The sequence below is a fragment of the Panthera pardus genome, unplaced genomic scaffold (genome assembly GCF_024362965.1).
Source record: "Panthera pardus isolate Hobbes unplaced genomic scaffold, ASM2436296v1 HiC_scaffold_17, whole genome shotgun sequence".
NCBI classification, from domain to species: domain Eukaryota; kingdom Metazoa; phylum Chordata; class Mammalia; order Carnivora; family Felidae; genus Panthera; species Panthera pardus.
In genome coordinates, this window is record NW_026526732.1 from 108,352,304 (window position 1) to 108,373,509 (window position 21,206).

A 21,206-nucleotide genomic window follows, 5' to 3' on the forward strand; every position below is an offset into this window, starting at 1 on the left:
TCGTCCAACATTCTCCTGATGACTCTCAAGGGAATTTCCTTACCTCGTTCATTTTTTTAAAGTAACATTTTCTTTTTTTAAAAAACTTTTTAAAAAAAGTTTGTTTATTGAGAGAGAGCAAGAGTAAGTGGGACAGAGAGGGTGAGAGAGAGAGAGAATCAGCAGAGAGAGACAGAAACGATTCCAAGAAGGCGCTGCACTGTTAGCAGTAAACCTGATGCAGGGCTCAGACTCACGAAGTGTGAGGTCATGATCAGAGCCAAAATCAAGTGTTGGATGCTGAACCAATTGAGCTAACCCAGTTCTCCCCCTATACCTCATTCTTTTATGCGATGAATGTTCCAAGCTCGTGGATTCATTGCAACCTCCGGAGAGGCTGGTTTAGTGTCCCATCGCATCTCCATCATATTAATATTTAAAAAATCCTTTTCTTATTTCATCCTCTTTTGGGAGTACCATTCTAATTGCAAAAAGACATTTATGTGCATATGATAAAGACGTGCACAAAATAAGAATAGGAACCACAAAAACAGTGTAAGAAATATTAACATTTTAGCACTTTCTAGCAATTTCCGGAGGCATATCACTTATTCTTGCATTTGATCATGGCTCTGTTAGAAGGTCTGTAAGTTGACTGTGTCACAGCTTCTTCACAGAATTGGTGGGCAACCACGGGATAGATGAAATTTAGCTCAGAGGAAATCCTGGGAGCACCAATCCTGACAGTTATTCAGATATTAGGCCCCAGTGTGACCGTACCTGTGTGACAGTAATTTTATGTAGCCTTCCTGTCACAGGGGGCGATGGCATGATGAACTCATCCCAGGGACAATGGGAGCATCAGGTAGCAATACAGCAGGCGGTGCTTATGTGTAATGTGTGCAATGTTGTGCGATGTGAGGTGTGCAGCTCGCTTGAATTTATGATGAGCCACCTCATTCATTAAAAATGACTTTTGAGTGGGCACCTGAGTGGCTCAGTCGGTCGGGTGTCTGACTTCAGCTCAGGTCATTATCTCATGGTTCGTGGGTTCAAGCCCTGCGTTGGGCTTTGTTCTGGCAGCTCGGAGCCTATAGCCTGCTTCAGATTCTGTGTCTTCCTCTCAATCTGCCCCTCCTCTGCTCTTGCTCTCTCTCTCTCTCTCTCTCTAAGATGAATAAATATTAAAAAAAATGACTTTTGAGGACATTGAATGACACAAGTCTTATTTTATATTCTTTTTTTCCCCTATAGTAATGCAGCAAATGTAATGCAGCAAATATATTTTGATCCTTTCTTCATACCAATTTACAAATTGTTTGATCCAGGCATGAAGTGATTAAGGCTTTTGTATCTCACATCTGCCAAAGATTCCATACAATTTGAATGCAGGGATATATTATAAAAATATGAAAAATGACCTCCATTTTCCAGGAAATCCCATGTTCTATGGTGCTTGTTTAGATTCACCAGGAGAAAATTTAAGGAATGAATAAAATGTATATTAAGTATTAAAAATCTCAATATGTCTAAGCTTTACATATAGCCATCACACTATGAAATAACACAATTCTGAATTATGAATAATAAATATAAACATCTCATAACAAGTGAATGTGACATTGTAGAATTTAGATCTTAACTAAAGCTCAGTTTGCATATAAATATGTTTTGTATTATGGATCTGGGTTTTTGTATACATTTCTTGTCATGAGCAGTACATTTTCTCATGGAGGTTGAAGTTTTGACTATGCCACCGTAAAAGAAATGTTTATGTTTTTCTTGGTAGGTTTTCCCAGTGTGTAGCTCAGTGCAGGTAAATGTATTTGTGTCTTTGGACACATATTCATAACAATCACACTGTTCCCTCTTCTGACAGCTAACTGGCATTATCCTGGGTCTTGAACCCCCTGAGGGTCTCATGCTCATGACCGGTAACCTTGCAACATAGACAGCATTAGGCAGGTTGGAAATGAGAGCTTAGTGGAGATTATCACATGGTCATGGTTCTGTCTGGATCCCTAAAGGCATCACAGTATTCACGTTTGAAATCAACACCTGGGATATATTTTGATGCTGTATATGTGGTAATGCTGAATGAACACCAGTACAGAAACAGTTTTGTAATAATGTTTATCCCCAATGGTGACAAATTTTCTTCTCTCCATTATGTTTCCACTACATTCTGACAGTTATACCAGTCACTCTAAAATCCCTCAAAGGAACTTTCCATGGTGTGGTGTAAAAACCCTCAAGGTCTCTCGAAACCACACAACACAACCTTATGTTCTGGCTGAGCAACTACTTCTCAGTGATTAAGGACACAGAACCCTGTGGAAACAGATGTATTTCCTCTAAGTGAATGTTTGATAGTATTTGAATGTTCATGTTACATAGGAATAAATTACAGATAGTAAAGATCCGTAGGGTCCATGCTAAATAAAGAAGGAATCACTTAAGAGACCAAACAGATTGAATGTTGTTCTGTAACATTTTTCTAATGTTGGGAATGTGCCTCCCCACGGTCTCCATGCTTTGTATATTACAGGCTGCTGGGTTGTGTAAATTGCCACCAATATTATTTGAACCATTTCCTTTATTTTTTAAAATTTTTTAAAAAAATTTTTCAACGTTTTTTTCATTTACTTTTTGAGAGACAGAGACAGAGAATGAGCTGGGAAGGGGACAGAGAAAGAGGGGGAGTCACAGATTCCGAAGCAGGCTTCAGGCTCGGAGCTGTCAGCACAGAGCCCAACGCGGGGCTTGAACCCATGAACCATGAGTCATGACCTGAGCTGAAGTCGGCCACCCAACCGACTGAGCCACCCAGGTGCCCCAAACCATTTCCTTTAAATGTTCACCAATAACTCTGGCATGGCTACAGGGATTGTACCCAAGATTTGGCTAAATTATTTTATTCCATCTGTCTCTGGTGCTTGGAGCTTTGGACTATCATTTTGCTCTAGAGCAGGTCATGGATTCTTCCAGGCCTTTTGCCTCTGAGGAACACAGTACACACCGTAGCTCAGGTACCCAAAGTGACCCAAGTGTCAGTCCGACTGACATGAAACACAATTCTTTTTTTTAAAGTTTATTTATTTTTGAGAGAGAGAGGGAGAGGGAGAGAGAGAATCCCAAGCAGGATATGTGCTGTCAGGGCAGAGGCCACATGGGACTCCATCTCACGACATGAGATCATTACCTGAGCCCAAAATCTCGAGTCAGAGGCTTACCCGACTGAGCCAACCGGGTGCACCTGGGATATACTTCTTAACCAGAAGATTTACTACTAATTAGCAAATATACAAAATAATGAAGGTGCATGCAGTATCCCGGAAGCCCTAGACCGGCCAGACATAGCTTTGGGGTCCCCCTCACTGCAATGGACAACGTTTTGTTTTGTCATATGTGGGGCTCTATTGTGTGGTCCAAGTCAGCACAGAGAAGTTATGGGGTTCCTCAGTTCATGGGTCCCTACCTCCATAGCCCTGTCCTGGCCTTAGGACTGTCACACGTTAGCATAACGGCAGGGTGTGCGGTGTAGGGTGACTGCACTCTGAACACGCCCTCTGCATCCTGCTAAACTCACTCCTGGGTCAGTCATCAGAGCACAGTCACCCCCGTGAGACTCTCCTGTACCTCCTAGTCTGCACATTTCGCAGCTACTGTTTGCCAAAGTCCCGCTCTGACCGGGCTCACGGAGGAGGCAGGAACAGGTCACAGACCCCTGCCAACTCCACCCTTCACAGGTGACTGGTTTTGGATGCTTGTTTTGTGATACGGGTGAGAGCCTTCTTTCACCGCAGTGGTGTTGTGGCATGTTTGAGCCCCGATGGTGCAGTGGGAACCACCGTGTGTGGCCCCGTGGTTTCCTGGGAAGGAGGGGCTGGGTGTAAAAGTGGAAAGGAGAGGGTGAATGACTGGAGATCAGAGGGTTCAGAGGAAGGGGTCCCTGAGGTGGCCTTAAGGACAGGACACTGGCTTAAGGGAGGAGACATTCCCTCCTTTCCCCCAGGGTTCTCCCAGCTGTTTGGAATTCAAGTGACAAGACAGAGTAACAGGAGGAAAAAAAAAATCCAAAGTGGTAGTACCTGAAGGAATCTTGCCCCACTCAGCCCCATGGAACAAACTAGACCCTATTTTAATGTTATTAGAGAGACACACAAGGTAAACATTTAGAAATGCCTTCTTTCAGTCTCTGCATTGAAATTTGGATCACAATGAGAGGGTTGTGTTTATAGTTGGTATAATGAAAGAACACTATTTAGTAACTTTGCAGGGAGATTTTTTATTAAGCAGCAATAAAAATGTGAACTTAGGAGAGTAAGTTTAAAAGAAAGAAATATAGAAATGATAAAAGAAATGAATGATATCTCTGGTGTTTATTTTTTCTTATATATACTAAGATATGATAGATGCATAACATTCAGCAAACTTAAGAAGTACAAATGTGAAAATATACATAATGAAATTATTGCCACCATTGTGTCAGCTAACATCTGCATCACATCACATAATTACCATTTCTTCTTCATGGTGAGAACATTTGAGATATACTCTCTAGGCCACCTTCAAGTTGAGAATATAATAATATTAACTGTAATCACCATGCTGTACGTTAGATGCTCAGGAAGTATTCCTCTTCAAACTGTAAGTTTGATCTCTTTGCCCAACATCTCCCACTTCTATCCCTTAGCCCCTTGTTTTTTTTCCCTTTACCCCTTGTAACCACCTTTCTACTGTCTGAATCTATACACCTTTTCTGGTTTCCACAAATATGTGAAATCACATAGTCGTTGTCTTTCTCTTCTGACTTCTTTCATTTAGCATAATGCACACAAGGTCCATCCATGTTGTCACAAAAGGCAGGATTTCCTTCTTTCTCATGGCTGAATAATAATCATTTGATATGTATGCCACATCTTTTTTTAATTTATTATTTAAATTCACATTTGTTAACATATGGTGTATTATTGATTTCAGGAGTAGAACCCAGTAATTCATCACTTACATTTGACACCCAGTGCTCATCACAAGTGCCCTCATTCTGCCCATCACCCATTGAGCCTATCCCCCAACCTTCCTCTCCTCCAATAACTCTCAGTTTTAACTCTGTATTTAAGAGCCTTTTACAGTTTGCCTCTCTCTCTGGTTTTATTTTTCCTTTCCTTCCCCTATTTTCATTTGTTGCATTTCTTAAATTCCATACATGAGTGTAGTCATATGATAGTTGTCCTTCTCTGCAAGACCTACTTTGCTTAGCATAATACACTTTAGTTCCATTCAGGTTGTTGCAAATGGCAAGATTTCATTCTTTTTCATCACGTTGTAGTAAGTATTCCATTGTAGCAATATATGACATCTGTATCCATTCATCTGTCAGTGGACATTTGGGCTCTTTTCATAATTTGGCTATTGTTGATAATGCTGCTATAAACATTGGGGTGCATAGGCCCTCTTCGAATCATCATTTTTGTATCTTTTGGATACATACCTAGTAATGCAATGGCTGGGACATAAGGTCTATTTTTAATTTTTTTGAGGAACCTACATACTGTTTTCGAGTGGCTGCACCAGTTTGTTTTCCCACCAATAGTGTAACAGGTTCCCTTTCTCCCCATTCTTGTCAACAACTGTTGTTTTCTGAGTTTTTCATTCTAGCCATTCTGACAGGGGTGAGGTGGTATCTCATTGTGGTTTGGATTTGTATTTCCTTGATGTGATGTTGAGCATCTTTTCATGTGTCTATTAGTTATCTGATTGTCTTCTTTGGAAAGGTGTCTATTCAGGTCTTCTGCCAATTTCTTTCCTGGATTATTTGCTATTTGAGTTTGATAAGTTCTTTAGAGATTTTGTATACTATCCCTTTATCTGATATGTCGTGTGAAAATATCCCTTCCAGTTTTCAGAAGCTTTTTAATTTTGTTGATTGTTTCCTTTGCTGTGCGGAAGCGTTTTATCTTGATGAGGCCCCAATAGTTCATTTTTGCTTTTGTTTCCCTTGACTCCAGAGACGTGTCTAGTAAGAAGTTGTTCCAGCCGAGTTCAAAGGGGTTGCTGTCTGTGTTCCCCTCTAGGATTTTGATGGTCCCTGTCTTACATTTTGGTGTTTCCTCCATTTTGAGTTTATTTTTGTGTATATGGTGTAAGAAAGTGGTCCAGGGTCATTCTTCTGCATGTCGCTGTCCAGTTTTCCCAACACCATTTGTTGAAGAGAATGTCTTTTTTCCATTGGATATTCTTTCCTGCTTTGTCCAATATTAGTTGGCCATACACTCATGGGTCCATTTCTGGTTTTCTGTTTTGTTGCATTGATCTACATTTCTGTTCATTATGGCAGTACCATACTGTACTCACGACTACAACTTTGTAATATAGCTTGAGTCTATAATCATGATACCTCCAGCTTTGCTTTTCTTTCTCAGGATTGCTTTGACACATCTGAGTCTTTATGGTTCCGTAGCAATTTTAGGATTGTTCTAGCTCTGTGAAAAATGCTGGTGATATATTTATAGGGGTTGCATTAAACGTGTATGTTGCTTTTGGTGGTGTGGCTATTTAACAATATTTGTTCTTCCAATCTATGAGCATGAAACGTTGTGCCCTTTCTTCGTGTCTTTCTTTCATTTCTTTCGTAAGTGTTCTGTAGTTTTCAGGGTACAGATCTTTTACCTCTTTAGTTAGGTTTATTCCTAGGTTATCTTATGGTTTTTGGTGCAATTGTAAATGGGATCCATTCCTTGATTTCTTTTTCTGCTACTTCCTTATTGGTGTGTAGAAATGCAACCGATTCTTGTATGTTGATTTTCTATGCTGTGACTTTCCTGAATTCAGGATTAGTTCCATTAGCTTTTGTTGGAGTGTTTTTCAGGTTTCTGCATAGAATATCATGTCATCTGCAAATAGTGAACGTTTGACTCCTCCCTTGCTGATCTGTATACCCTTTATTTCTTTTTGTTGTATGTTGCTGAGGCTAAAAGTTCCTGTCCTGTGTTAACTCGTAATGGTGGGACTGAGTATCCTTGTCTTATTCCTGTCTGTAGAAGAAAGGCTCTCAGTTTTACCCCATAAAGGATGATATTAGCTGTGGGTCTTTCATATATGGCCTTCATAACGTTGAGGTATGTCCCATCTATTCCTATGTGGTTGATGGTTTTTATTAAGAATGGATGCTGGTGCTTTCAACAATAGGTAAACTATGGAAAGAGCCTAAATGTCCATCAACTGATGAATGGATAAAGAAGATATGGTGTATACATACAATGGAATACTACTTGGCAATGAGAAAGAATGAAATCCTGACATTTGCAGCAACATGGATGGAACTAGAGGGTATTATGCTAAGTGAAATAAGTCAGTCAGAGAAAGGCAGATACCATATGTTTTCACTCCTATGTGGAAGTTGAGAAACTTAACAGGAGACCATGGGGGAAGGGAAGGGGAAAAATAGTTACAGAGAGGGAGAGAGACAAACCACAAGAGACTCTTAGCGAAAGAGCACAGACTGAGGGTCTATGGAGGGAGGTGGGTGGGAGATGGGCTAGATGGGTGATGGGTACTAAGGAGGTCACTTGTTGTGATGAGCACTGGGTGTTGTATGAAAGTGATGAATCACTAAATTCTATTCCTGAAACCAATATTGTACTGTATGTTAACTGACTGTAATTTAAATTAAAAAAAAAAGTGGGTGGATGTAGGAAGTATAAAGCTAAATGAAATAAAGAGAGTCAGAGAAAGACATATATTATTTGAGTTTACTAATATGTGGAATTTAATAAACAAAAGAACACAATAAAAAGAGGCACATCAAAAGAAAACCAACTCTTAAATATTAAGAATAAACTGATAGTTACCAAAGGGAAGGTGGATGGGGGGAGGGTGAAATAGGTGAAGGGGATTGAGTACACTTACCATGAGGAACACTGAGTAATGTATAGAATTGTTGAATAGTAATCTTGTATACCTGAAAGTCGTACCACACTGTATGTTAATTACTGGAATTAAAATTTACATGTAAAAGTAAATAAAATAAATATAGTTTTCCTCCTCCCCCATCAAAAAAAAGATGGATGCTGTATTTTGTCAAATGTGTTTTCTGCATCGGTTGACGGGATCATATGGTTCCTATCCTTTCTTTGATTAGTGTAGTATATCATGTTGATTGACATGTGAATAGTGGATGGCTATGCAAATAGTGAACCAGCCCTGCAGCCCAGGAATAAATCACACTTGATCTTGGTGAATAATTCCTTTAATTTACTGTTGAATTCGGTTTGCTATATCTATCTGGTTGAGAATTTTTGCATCCAGGTCATCAGGGATACTGGCCTGTTATTCTCCTTCTTAGGGGGCAGGGGGTTCTTTGTCTGCTTTTGGAATCAAGGTAATGCTGGCTTCATGGGATGAGATTGGAAGCCTTCCTTCCATTTCTGTTTTTTGCAACAGTTTGAGAAGAATAGGTATTAACTGTTCCTTAAATGTCTGGTAGAATTCCCCTGGGAGGCCATCTGACCCAGGACTCTTGTTTGTTGGGAGATTTGTGATTACAAATTCCATTTCTTTGCTGGTTATGGTCTGTTAAAATTTTCTATGTGTTCCCATTTCTGTTTGGTAGTTTGTGAGTTTCTAGGAATTTGTCAGTATCTTCCAGATGGCCAGTTTACTGGCATGTAGTTTTTCATAGTATTCTCTTATAATTGTTTGTATTTCAACAAAGTTGATTGTGATCACTACTCTTTAATTCATGATTTATTTATTTGGTTCCTCTCTCTTCTTTTTGATAAGTCTGGCTAGAGGTTTATCATTTTGTTTATTCTTCCAAAGAACCATCTCTTAGTTTCAATGAACTGGTCTATTGTGTTTTGTTTGTTTCGATATCATTTATTTCTGCTCTAATCTTTATTATTTCCCTTATTCTGGTGGCCTAAAGCTTTATGCTCTTCATTTTCTAGCTTCTTTAGGTGCAAGGTTAGATTGTGTTTTGAGACCTTTCTTGCCTCCTGAGTGAGGCCTGAGGAGAAAAGCATAATAGCAGGTCTGTGATTCCCTCCCTCTTCAGGACACCCAGAGTGTCAGTTCTCCACATAACTATCAGGAGGGCATCTACCTGGTATGTGAATACCTGAGAAAATCCAAGTCTAAGAATATTTCTAGCAGGAGGTAGTTTATCTCCTTAGGCAGAACATGATAAACGAAACTGGAAATTATGGATCTTTGAGAAATAGCCACAAAGTACCCATCAATTTTCTTACATTTTTCTTATTGATTACTTGTAAGTCTCCTGACAAACTCAAAATGAATATGAGCTTAAATCCAAAGACTAGCTGAATTTTTTAAGTTTTTTTTTAAACGTTTATTTATTTTTGAGACAGACAGAGACAGAGCATGAATGGGGGAGTGTCAGAGAGAGAGGGAGACACAGAATCTGAAACAGGCTCCAGGCTCTGAGCTGTCAGCACAGAACCTGACGCGGGGCTTGAACTCACAGACAGTGAGATCATGACCGAAGTCAGACGCTTAACTGACTGAGCCACCCAGATGCCTAAGACTACCTGAATTTAAATAAACCATGTACACATATTAACAACACAGGTAATTTTTTAAATTATGAGGACACCATTAAATCCAATGGCTATCAACTGTAAAATGTTTTAGAGGATTTGAGATTTTTCCCCCTAGCCACATTAGAAGATAGGTAGAATTTGGTGGCCTTCCTTTATATTCATGTTAAAAATTAGAATGTGCCTAATTATTAGCTCTGTGATTCCGTATAATTGGTTATAAATGAAATCAAATGAAGAATATATTTACATATTTACATTTGAAATTAAGCAAGTGAATGGATTCTTCCTTACATATTTATATGTAAATATTTTGGGCATTTGTGAGGAAAAAAATCTTAAGTGGTTTATAAAACATCTAGGTCATTCACAAGTGGGAGCCAAGATAGCTGGGGAGGTCTAGGGAGTTATTGTCCTCTGTCAGACATGTGAACTAATAGAAGAGAAAGATTAGGTCTCCTCTGGCATTGTCCTCCATAGTCATTGTCCCTGAGGATTGTCATGTCTGGGCAGCTCAGTGACGTGGGCTCATTAAGAGTGTGGGGCATCCATTCCCCAGAGACATCAACAGGGGAAGGAATTTGTTTCTCTGTGCCAGCCCAGCCACAGCTCAAAGTCATGGCACCCTCTGGCCTGCTTGTAAGGGTCTGACTGTCACACAGGCAGGTCATCGTCCTTGGGACACCATATGGAGAGTCTGTGACTGCCTTCATCTTCTACCTCCGAAAGGCAAAGTGTAGATCTCTGGTGCCACATGAAGACCTATGAAGTCATTCTGCGAAGGTGTCCTTTTCCTTAAGAAAAAGTTATGGATGACCTAGTGTTGGTATAGTCAACCTTTGCATCTACTACAGACACTGGTTCTACATGTCCATGTTCCTATCCCCAAAATTGTATTTAGGCAGTGACTTGGAATGGAGGTAAGGAAATAACTTTGAATCCACAGGGAAGGTGAATAAAGATGAGTGAAATATAAGTTGGTCTCTGTGTTGCTCTAGGAATCGGCAAGCTAGTTTATTTCCAGTTGTAGTTGTTCTCAAAAGAAACAAAAAAAAAAAGCTAAATGGTTTGCCTGTGGCCAATTGTATAATGCAACAGACTGTGGAAGTTCACAAAATTTAAGAACTAAATGTAATTGTCCATGATGGATGCCTCTAGTCATTCATAGACATTTGATTCTTTTGTAGTACATGCATCACACCACTCTATGCACATGTGGAAAATCATTAAATATGCATGTTTAGTGGGAATAAAGTTTGCCTTCAGTAATAGGTTAATAGAGAATGCATATGTGTAAAACTATCAGACTGTATGCCTCCATGCTTTCCCTTTGTTCCATGTTGTCTGTGAAATTAGATAATACTTCCTCTCTATGCTGAAAAATTATTGTCAGCATTTATTGTCTTAAATATTTATTTTCTCCCTTACCAGTTACCAAAATATCTAAAATATGCATGGAGTTTTTAAATGGTATGTTGAAAATTACATCAGAGAAGTTCCATTTGGTGTATATTCTGTCCATGCATCTTTATTTTGACTTTATTGTTAACAAGAAAGCCGATCCTTCAAGTGCTTACAAATAGCAAAATGATGAAGAGAACAGTAGTGAAAAACCTGAATGTTTTACTTGAGTGATGAATTAGGGAAATGACACAGCGTGTTGTGTGTGTGTGTATGTCTGTATGTGTGTGTGTGTGTATGTGTTTTTTTTGTGTGTGTATGTGTAATTGCCCTAAGGTGATGTGTAAAGTACAGTAGGTTCCATCCTTCTATCCTTGCACACGATCATGAACGGACTCTCGTATGAACGCTGTTGGTGACCTGCCCAGAAGCTCTTTACCTGCTGGGGCTCCAATCCAAACCCTAGTTGGTATGAGTGTGGGCTCCAAGGTTCACAGCCATTCCCTTCGTGACAGAATTGCCCTCAGCTGAAAGGGAGCTATGGTGCCAGGTGATCTGGAGAACATGGTGGGGGCAGCTCACAGCTAGTGACAGACTTATGGGATGTACAGAAGGTACCAAGGCAGGACTAAATCTGATGCAATCCATGCTACAGAGCTGTTCTGTTCAATACAGTAATAAGTCTCCACAGGAAGCTATTTCAATTCAAATTTATTAAAATTAAATAAAACGTAAAGTTCAGTTTCTTAGCTAGGGTTTATTTATTTATTTATTTATATTTAAATGTTTGTAATGTTTATTCTTGAGAGAGAGAGAGAGAGAGAGTGAGAGAGAGAGAGAGCACGCGCAGGGGAGGGACAGAGAGAGAGGGAGACATGGAATCCAAAGCAGGTTCCAGGCTCCGAGCTGTCAGAACTGAACCTGATGTAGGGCTCGAACCCATGAACCATGAGATCATGACCTGAGCCTAAGTTGGATGCTTAACTGACTGAGCTACCCAGGCACCCTGAGATTCATAGCTAGAGCATTTTAAATGCTCAGGCATGACAGGTGGAGAGTGGGCATAGTATTGGACAGTGAAGACAGAGTATTTCTACCATCACAGATGGATGGTTCTGCTGGAGAGTTCTGGCCAGCTTCTCATGGGATCAGGCTCCTGCTCTGTTCCACTGGAGACCACATCCTTGCTTAGCAACATCCTCTGCTGTTTTCCTTCCCTCACCCCGTTTATCCCGAGAGCATTCCCTGAATAAACAACGCGCCATGGAAATCCTACTTCATTGTCTTCTTCCACAGAACCTACCCTACAGCCCTGTCAGTGTTCATCACATCTGTCATTTCCTATGTAGTGATGGCTGCATTCCCCTCATTTTCTCGTCCTCCCTCATCATCCGGGGCCTGTTCTCATATGTCTGAGGTCAGCTCAGACCCATGAGACAGAAGCATCAAGCAAGCAACAGCGATTCAGTCGTAGCACTGAGGCTGCGGAAATCTTGCCTGCAATTTTTCAGGATTCATTCAGGAACCAGATAGGGCAGCATGTGTATGTCAAATGTATCAGTGAATGTTATATATTTGAAATATCTTAAATGGAGATATTATATTGAAGTCTTTTGTCTTTAAACTGTGTAGTATGCATACTGAGCATCTGGTTTTGTGGACATATGTATTCTTCCACCAAAACGTTTAGAGTTACATGTAGCATTGAACACTTAGGGTAATTGCTCTATTACCTTATGTCTGTCAGTAGTAAGCACGTAACATCTTTCATTTGATGCCTGTTTTCTCGTTATTGTAAATTGAGTTCTTGTGAGGTGTCATTTCAATTATATACTTTTTTTGATGGTAATTATTACATAGAATACCACTTGTTTTGTTTTGCAGAATCTGGTTTTATTTTAACTAATAATTTTTTCTCTCTTTCTATACATAACACATGTCCTTTTCTACTATTTATTTTTTGTATGCAAAATAATAATTTATGTGTAATTTTTAGAAATGGATTTTCCTGTATGATATCATTTCATGACAGCTGCAGTCTGCATTCATATGTTTATATTAATTATATATATGTGTGTGTGTATATATAATATACATATTATATTACATATAATATATATAATATATATAAAAATAATATTATAAATTATATATTATATATATTATATATATATTAAAACCCACACATTAACCCCTGTAAAGCAGCAAGAAATTTGTACAAGTTCATTTCACCAACTCTTTATCTTTTCTCAACTGTCTTCCTAGTCCTTATCGAAATGATAGTGTTAAAATATATCATTTTTTATTCTAATGGTGCAATAGTATATTGGTATTTTGTTTGGATGAATTAGCATTTTATGTTTGCCCTCCTTCACTTTGGTGAGTGTTTCCTTTATCAGGCACATTAAAGAGTTTGTCAGTGGGGGCTCTTGGTGCTTCAGTTTGTTAGGCCTCTGACTCTTGATTTCAGCTCAGGTCATCATGTAGAGGTGTGAGGTCAGGCTCTGTGCTGATAGGGAGTGGCTTGCTTGGGATTCTCTCTCTCTGTCTCTACATCTCTCCCTCTCCATCTCACTCTGTCCCTCCCCTGCTTGTTCTCTCTCTCTCTCTCTCTGTCTCTCTCTCACAAAATAATAAATATACTTAAAAATGAAAGCAATAAAAATGTGTCAGCAATGTGTTTCAGATGTATGTATGTATATTTGTGCACGTGTGCATGAGAACGAACCACGGTTTGTTTTTATTTGCTCTTCTGAGAAGGTGTGAGTGCGGGGATATTCCCCGTTGTTGCGCATTTAGACTGTCCCTGATACCTTTGTAATTAATTCTATTATGAAACTGTTGGCACATAGATTTTGTTTTGTTGATACCCTGGTCACATCTTTATAGGAAATCAAAGGAGGTATAAAACAGTGTGAATTACCACATCCTTTATTCCATTTCTATGAACATTTATTTTATGCCAGTTTTGTACCCGTTTCTCTCACACATTGGTTTGAAAGAAACTTGCTTCATATTTTAAAACTCTTGGAAGAGTCAAAAATTTACTGGATGCCTACCCTTCTGAATATGAAAGAACTGAAATACTCGTGCCCCGATGCCTCTTTCGTTCGTATGTTACTATGCTCATTCAGTACTGCGCAGTTGGGTGGAAAAAGTCATCAGACGAGCCTTAGAGCCTCAGAGCCTTAGAGCTGGCATAGCTTTAAGTTTGATCTAGTGTGACTATCTCTGCAAGCTAGATTCCAGAATGGTGATCTTTAATATAATATACATGGGTGTTGGAGAGTTTGTATAATACCAATATATCCTTTCCTTTATGCCTTTCCTTGTACCATGATAAGTTTTGCATTATAGCTCTTTGAGCTGTCATTGCTTTGAGAATGTATCTGTCTTTATATATTTACCCAAGTAATTATTTTATCATTGGAAATGATGCAAAGCATTACACTTTGTACATAGATTACACATTTGGATAATGATTTAAAATGTTCTGATTAGAATGGTGATATGGAGTAATCCTACCTCTTTCAGGAATTTTTTGAATGCTAAATGGAGTAATGTGTGAAACAGAAATCTGCAGAAGGAAGAGGAAAGTGCTAACCACTGTATTTTAGAGTTCTGATTCCAAAGGACTCTGCTTAGCCAATGAATTTTCAGAGTTCCTGTAAAATTGGTATGGTAATTTTAAGCATCTTGCAAAAGTTAAAAACTGTTTGAATGGTGGTGTTGTCAGGTTCTCTCTGATTGAGTATTTAATTGTTTGACTACCACACACACAAAAAGAAACCTGATATATGTTTGTATGAGAACTAGTAGCGATGTGTTGAGTGTAACTGAATTCTTTGTAGGAATAAATTCCAGGGCATAGATTCCTATAACTGAATTTATTTTAGAGATCATGTTGTATCATAATCTGTGACATGTGTGGTGTGCATTCCAGGTGTGTGGAATTATGAGATACATATGAAAGATAATGAATCTGGAGTACCTGGGTTGCTCAGTCGGTTAAGGGTCTGATTTCGGCTCTGGTCAAGATCTCGCTGTTCAAGTTCCATGTCTGACTCTGTGATGACAGCTGGAAACCTGGAGCTGGCCTCAGATTCTGTGTCTTCTTTTGTCTCTTCTCCTCCTCTGCCTGGACTCTGTCTTTATCTCCCTCTCAAAGATAAATAAACATCAGAAAAAAACTTTTAAAGATGCTGAATCTCCCTCTGTCTGCATCTCTTTCCTATTCTTTCTAATTTTCCTTCGTCTTTTCCCTCATCCCCATTTTCTCTGAAATGCACACATATATTTGTAGCACTTTAAGCCTACAAAAGACCTTTTGTAACTATGACTGATGCAGACACAGGCCCATTATGTGATTTATCTTACATTAAATGTTAATGATTTACTTTTTGTGGTAATGTGGAACTAAATTGGAACTAATTGATCAATTTCATGGGTACATCATTTATTCAAATAGTTACTTATAAAATGTCATGTCCTGTCTTATAGCATGATAAATCCACCTCCTGCCAACTTTTTTTTTTTGAAGATTTCTTTTAAAAATTGCTAAATACTTGGTCTTGACAGGAAGCATGTGGTAAGAAAGGATGGACCCGAAAAATGGAAGTTCTTTCACTGGCTTTATCCTGCTGGGTTTCTCTGACCGGCCTCAGCTGGAGCGAGTCCTCTTTGTGGTTCTTCTGATCTTCTATCTGCTCACCCTCCTGGGAAACACGAGCATCATTGCGTTGTCCCGCCTGGACCCACACCTGCAGACTCCCATGTACTTTTTCCTGTCCAACCTAAGCTTTCTGGACCTGTGTTACACGACCAGCACTGTTCCTCAGCTGCTGGTTCATCTCAGGGGAGCAGACAAGTCTATCTCCTTCACTGGCTGTGTAGCTCAGCTGTTCATCGCTCTAGGGTTGGGGGGCACAGAATGCATTCTCTTAGGGGTGATGGCATTTGACCGCTACGCAGCCATCTGCAGGCCCCTGCAGTACACAGTGATCATGCACCCCCGTCTCTGTGCCCTGATGGCTTCTGCATCGTGGTTCACTGGTTTTGCCAACTCCTCATTGGAGACGGTGCTCATCTTTCTTGTACCACTTTGTGGGAAGAATAAAATAGAGCACTTCTTTTGTGAGGTCCCCCCATTGCTCAAGCTTGCCTGTGTTGACACCACTGTGTATGAATCTGAGATCTTATTTTTCAGTATGATCTTTCTTTTCATACCTGTGGCATTAATCACATTCTCCTATGGTCAGATAGTCAGGGCAGTGTTAAGAATAAAGTCAGCCGCAGGACAGAGGAAAGTGTTTGGGACATGTGGGTCTCACCTCACGGTGGTCTCCCTGTTCTATGGCACGGCCATCTATGCTTACCTGCAGCCCAGCAACAACCACTCCCAGGATCAGGGCAAGTTCGTTTCTCTCTTCTACACCATCGTCACCCCCATGGTCAACCCCTTCATATATACACTGCGGAACAAGGATGTGATGGGAGCAATGAAGAAGGTTTTCTGTAGGGACTCCATATGACTGGGGGGAAGAGCCTTCATGGAAGACTTTGAATGTCAGAGGCTTTAAGATTTTGTGTCCTCCACATTTCCTCCAACATATCCCCTGACGACTCTCAAGAGAATTACCTTACCTCTTTGTTTTAAGCAACTGGGTGTTCAAACTCTGAATTCATGGATTCAACAGTGCAAGAGAGTTCCCATTTCTATATATCCTTGACAACACCTGTTGTTTGTGTGTTGTTGATTTTAGCCTTTCTGACATGGATGAAGTGATATATCATTGTGTTTTTGATTTGTATTTAACTGATAATCAGTGATGTTGAGCATCTTTTGAAGTGTTTTTTTGCCAGCTGGATGTCTTTTTGGAGAATATCTATTCATGTATTCTGTCCATTTTTTAATTAGATTATTTGTATTTTGAATGTATAACACCTTTATAAATTTCTTTTTTTAATTTTATTTTTTATTTTTTAAAATTCACATTGAAATTAGTTAGCATATAGTACAACAATGATTTCAGGAGTAGATTCCTTACCATTTAGCCTATTCTCTCTCCCACACCCCCTCCAGTAACCCTCTGTTCTCCATATTTATGAGTTTCTTATATGTCTCCCTCCCTGTTTTTATATTATTTTTGTTTCCTTTCCCTTATGTTCATCTGTTTTGTCTCTTAAAGTCCTCATATGAGTGAAGTCATATGATATTTGTCATTCTCTGACTGATTTTGCTTAGCATAATACCCTCCAATTACATCCACGTAGTTGCAAATGGCAAGATTTCATTCTTTTTGATTGCCGAGGAATACTCCATCATATATATATACCACATCTTCTTTATCCATTCATCCATCAGTGGACATTTGGGCTCTTTCCATCCTTTGGCTATTGTTGATAGTGCTGCTATAAACATGGGGGTGCATGTATCCCTTCGAAAAAACACACCTGTATCCCTTGGATAAATACCAGAAGATTTTTATTTTGATGAGTTCTCGATAGTTCTTTTTTGCTTGTGTGTCCCTTGCCTCTGGAGATGTATTGAGTGAGAAGTTGCTGCTGCCTAAGTCAAAGAGGTTTTTATCTGCTTTCTCCTCTAGGATTTTGATGGCTTCCTGTCTTACAGTTAGGTCCTTCATCTATTTTGAGTTTATTTTTGTGTATGGTGTAAGAAAGGGGCCCAGGTTCATTTTTCTGCATGTTGCTGTCCAGTTGTCACAGCACCATCTCCTGGAATGACCGTCTTTATTCCACTGGATATCCTTTCCTGCTTTGTCAAAGGTTCGGTGGCCATATAATTGTGGGTCCATTTCTGGGTTCCATTCTGTTCCATTGATCTGAATGTCTGTTTTTGTGTCAGTACCATACCGTCTTGATGATTTCAGTTTTGTAATACATCTTATTTTTTTCCAGAAATGCTTTGCATGGTTTATTCATTCCCCCAAACAAGCCTGTGAGGCAGGTGCCATTAATTAGGGGATGATTGCTCTTTTGGCTTTGTAACAAGTAGGACGTTGGAGCACTGTAGAGGGAGGAATCAAATCCCACATTCTAAGCCAGTTTGGAATTCTGCATTTGTCTTGTCTTTGACTACTTGTTTTCACTAAATTTCTCTGAGCTTTGTTATCTTCATTGAAGATCTCTATTATAATCCTTTTATCAAAAATCATATTGTACCCAGGCACCTGGGTGGCTCATTCAGTTACGCTGTAATACAATTTGAAATCCTGGATTGTGATGCCTCCAGCTTCGGTTTTCTTTTTCAAGATTGTTTTTGGAATTTGGGGCGTTTTCTGGTTCCATACAAATTTTAGGATTGTTTGTTCTAGCTCTGTGAAGAATCCTGGTGTTGTTTTGATAGGGATTTCCTTGAATATGTAGATTGCTTTGGGGAGTATTGATGTTTTAACAATCTTTGTTCTTCCATTCCAGGAGCATGGAATATTTTTCCATTTCTTTGTTCTTTGATTTCTTTTTTTTAAATTTTTTTTTTTCAACGTTTTTTATTTATTTTTGGGACAGAGAGAGACAGAGCATGAACGGGGGAGGGTCAGAGAGAGAGGGAGACACAGAATCGGAAACAGGCTCCAGGCTCCGAGCCATCAGCCCAGAGCCTGACGCGGGGCTCGAACTCATGGACCGCGAGATCGTCGCGGGGCTCGAACTCACGGACCGCGAGATCGTGACCTGGCTGAAGTCGGACGCTTAACCGACTGCGCCACCCAGGCGCCCCTGTTCTTTGATTTCTTAAGCTTTGTATAGTTTTCAGTGTATAGATTTTTCACCTCATGGTTAGGTGCATTTCTAGGTATTTAATGGTTTTTTGTGCACTTGTCAATGGGATCGATTCCTGATTTCTCTTACTGTTGCTTCATTATTGGTGTATAGGAATGCAACCGATTTCTGTGCAGTGATTTGATATCCTGTGACTTTGCTGAATTCATGGATCAGTTCTAGCAGTTTTTCAGTAGAATATGTTGTGTTTTCCACATAGAGTATTATGTCATTGCTAAGAGTGAAAGTTTGACTTCCTCCTGGCCATTTCGGATGCATTTTATTCCCTTGTGGTTTAGGATGCTGAGGCCAAAACTTCCAATAGCATGTTGAATAACAGTGGTGAGAGTGGACATCCCTGTCGTGTTCCTGAACTTAGGGGGAAAGGTCTTCCTTTTTCCCCATTGAGAAAGATATTAGCAGTGGGTCTTTAATATATGGCTTTTTGAATCTTGAGGTATGAACTTTCTATCCCTACTTTCTTGAGGGTTTTTATCAAGAAAGTGTGCCGTATTTTGTCAAATGGGTTCTCTGTGTCTTTCGAGACGATCATGTGGTTCTTGTCCTTTCTTTTATTGATTTCACGTGTAACATTGATTTGTGGCTGTTGAAACAGCCCTGCATCCCAGGTATAAATCCCACTTGGTGTGGTGAATAATTCGTTTAATGCATTGTCTGATTTGGTTGGCTGGTATCTTTTTGAGGACTTTTGCATCCATATTTATCAGAGAAATTGTTCCGTAATTCTCCTTTTGTGTGGGTTGTCTGGTTTTAGAATCAAGGTAATGCTGGCTGCACAGAATCAGTTTGTAAGGTTTCCTTCCATTTCTATTTTTGGTATGGCTTCAAAAGAATAGGTGTTAACTCTCCTTTAAATATCTGGTAGAATTCCCCTAAAGCCAACCGGCCCTGGACTCTTGTTTTTTGGGAGACTTTTGATTACTAATTCGTTGTCTTTACTGGTTATGGGTGTGTTCAAATTTTCTGTTTTTTCCTGTTTCGTGTTTTGTTAGTTTATATGTTTCTGGGAATTTGTCCTTTTCTTCCAGATTGCCCATTTCATTGGTATATAATTGCTCATAATATTCTCTTATTATTGATTGTATTTCTGCTGTGTTGGTTGTGATCTGTCCTCTGTGATTCTTGATTTTATTTATTTGGGTCCTTTACTTTTTCATCAAACTGGATATGGGTTTATCAGTTTTGTTAATTCTGTCAAAGAAACATCTTCTGGTTTCATCGATCTAGTCTACTGATTTTTGTTTTGTTTTGTTTTTTTGATAGCATTGATTTGTGCTCTTGTTTTTAGAATTTCCTATTGTCTGCTGTTTTTTGGTTTTATTTGCTGTTCTTTTTCCAGCTCTTTAAGGTGTCAGGTTAGGTGTGTATCTGAGACCTTTCTTCCTTCTTTGGGAATGTTTGCATTGGTATATAGTTTCCTCTTACGAATTTTTTTTTCTGCATCCCAGAGGTTCTGGGCTGTGGTGTTATCATTTTCATTGGCTTCCATGTACTTTTCAACTTCCTCTTTAACTTCTTGGTTAGCCCATTCATTCTTTAGTAGGATGTTCTTTCCTATCCAACTGTTTGTTATCTTTCCACAGTTTTTTCTTGTGGTTGATTTGAGTTTCATAGTGTGGTGGTCTGAACATATGCACGGTATCATCTTGATCTTTTTGTAGTTTTTGAGGGCTGATTTGTGTCCCATTATGTGATCTATTCTGGAGAATGTTTCATGTGCACTTGAGAAGAATGTGTATTCTGGTACGTTAGGATGAAATATTCTGAATATATCTGTTAAGTCCATCCGGTGGAGTGTGTCATTTATAACCATTGTTTCCTTGTTGATTTTCTGTGTAGATGATCTGTGCATTGCTGTCATTGGGGTGCTGAAGTCCTTTACTATTATGGTATTATTAACAATGAGTTTTTTTGTGTTGTGATTAATTGCTTTATATATTTGAGTGCTTTCACATTATGGAGCATAAATGCTTACAGTTGTGAGATCTTCTTGGTGGATAGATCTCTTAATTATGATAAAATGCCCTTCTTCATCTCTTGTTACAGTCTTTAGTTTAAAATCTAGATTGTCTGATATAAGTATGGCTACTCTGGCTTTCTTTTTGTGACCATTAGTATGATAGACGCTTCTCCATCCCCTTACTTTCAATCTTAAGGTGTCTTTAGATCTAAAATGGGTCTTTTGTAAACAATATATAAATGGATCTTCTCTTATCCATTCTGTTACCCTATGTCTTTTGATTGGAGTGTTTAGTCCAGTGACGTTTATAGTGAGTCCTGAAAGTTATGAATTTATTGCCGTTATGTTGCCTGTGGAGTTGGAGTTTCTGGTGGTGTCCTCTGTTCCTTTTAGTCTTTGTTGCCTTTGGTCTTCTTGGTTTTTGTTTTGTTTTGTTTTGTTTTGTTTGTTTGCTCTTTTCTTCTCTTAGAGCGTCGCCCTTAAAATTTCTTGCAGGGCTGGTTTAG

At 39.2% G+C, this 21,206-nt stretch overlaps 1 pseudogene; it reads left to right on the top strand.

Moving 5' to 3' along the window:
• Positions 1–15,523: 15,523 nt before the first annotated feature.
• Positions 15,524–16,504, top strand: LOC109259452 (putative olfactory receptor 2B8; annotated as a pseudogene).
• The last annotated feature ends 4,702 nt before the right edge of the window (positions 16,505–21,206 follow it).